This window comes from Anomaloglossus baeobatrachus, unplaced genomic scaffold, assembly GCF_048569485.1.
Source record: "Anomaloglossus baeobatrachus isolate aAnoBae1 unplaced genomic scaffold, aAnoBae1.hap1 Scaffold_137, whole genome shotgun sequence".
NCBI classification, from domain to species: domain Eukaryota; kingdom Metazoa; phylum Chordata; class Amphibia; order Anura; family Aromobatidae; genus Anomaloglossus; species Anomaloglossus baeobatrachus.
Genome location: NW_027441907.1, coordinates 404,617 through 406,092, shown reverse-complemented (window position 1 = coordinate 406,092; position 1,476 = coordinate 404,617). Strand labels below are relative to the sequence as shown.

The following is a 1,476-nucleotide window of genomic DNA, read 5'->3' as shown; positions in this document are numbered from 1 at the left end:
CACTCTCATGGGCACTCTTCCCTTCCATATTAATGAATAAAACTATGATGTAAATAGCATATAGATACCCCACAAATGCAGATAAAAGTAGGTTATGGGAAAAGGGGGAAGAGAGAAACAGGAAAATAGTGGAATAAAGTATAACTTCCAGGTGGGAGAGGAAATGGCAGCACAGCCAATGGAGGTGAAGCAAGGGGAGCCTGCAACTAAAGAGTTGAGAGCGTTATCACATGGTGACTGAGCCTGATTGTAACGGGAGCATAGAGGTGCCGATCCTGTCTTACCTGCGTTGGTGTAGAAGTGGGTGTCCTGTGGTGGAGTCAGCTATGTGCAGTGGTGGCCGTGGGTTCTTTTATGTGCGACCGTAGTAATAGCTGTGCCCACTTCCTGTATGGGAGTGGAATGCAGTGAGGCTAATGGAACGCACGCCTGCGCATTTGTGTTTAACGTCGCGCATGTGCAGAACGGAGAAAAGGCTGCGCTCACTTCCTAATGAAAGGGAGTGAGACGCAGCTGGGAAGGGAAGGGAAAAGATTAGGGTTTGGGGATGATGAAAGGGCTTTCTACGGGCAAGGATGCCAAAGGGTGGCAGTGACGGAAAGTCAGGCAGATGGTCCTGTCCTGTCCTGTCCGTCCGTCTTTTTGTATCATGAATTGGAAAGACTGCAAGGGGGAGGGGAGGTGCTTGTGCCCAAAAGGAGGAGTTATTCAGATTCATTGCAGTGGGCGGCGGCTGCAAAAAGTACCATTCTCCTTGTTTTTGCTCTGCAAAACAGCCTTTTCAAGGGTTTGGCTTGGGTGACAAAATGTCTTCTGTAGGCGTGGGTTTGTCTCCCTCTCCCTAAGATGTGTCCGGTATAGGCCAGGGTGCCACTCAAGGCCGTAACCAATTCGGGTTATAGCTTCTCAGCCTTTTGGCTAAGATCAAGTGTAGTTTCGGAGGACGCTACCTTGGTCGGTACTGGAAGGTGCCTGGGATTGCACGTCTGCCGGCCTTGAGGGAGTGTGTGCGCCTTCTGGTGACACATAGCCCTCTTGTGCCTGGACGGTTCCCAGGCAACGGGAGGCGATCACCTTTGTTATTTTGAAGTCCTACTGATAAACAGAAAAAAAAAAAATTAAATCTGTTCTTATCAGTTTAATATCTGATACGTCCCCTCTCTAGGGACCATATATTAAATGGATTTTTAGAACAAGGAGATGGAAAAAATCTTGCTCTGTCCACTCCACGCATTGACCTGGTATTGCAGTACCTCCAGGACCGGTGCACCCCTTCTTAACCGAGTTTCCAAAAGCAGAACTCAATTCACCTGATTCAAATGAGCCTCATTAGTGAATTGAAAGAAAGCAAAAACTTTATATGCACCTCAATTTGGCCAATTCACTTTTCACACTTTCACCCTTTTTTTTTATCTTTCACACCTTTTACTTGCTTTATTGATGCAAAAGCTGTGCCAAATAGCAAACTCATCTCCA

The 1,476-nt window shown here is 47.0% G+C and overlaps 1 pseudogene; it reads left to right on the top strand.

Annotated features, from left to right (window-relative positions):
* The first annotated feature begins 1,069 nt into the window (after nt 1-1,069).
* LOC142260595 (U2 spliceosomal RNA) lies at nt 1,070-1,275 on the top strand (annotated as a pseudogene).
* The last annotated feature ends 201 nt before the right edge of the window (nt 1,276-1,476 follow it).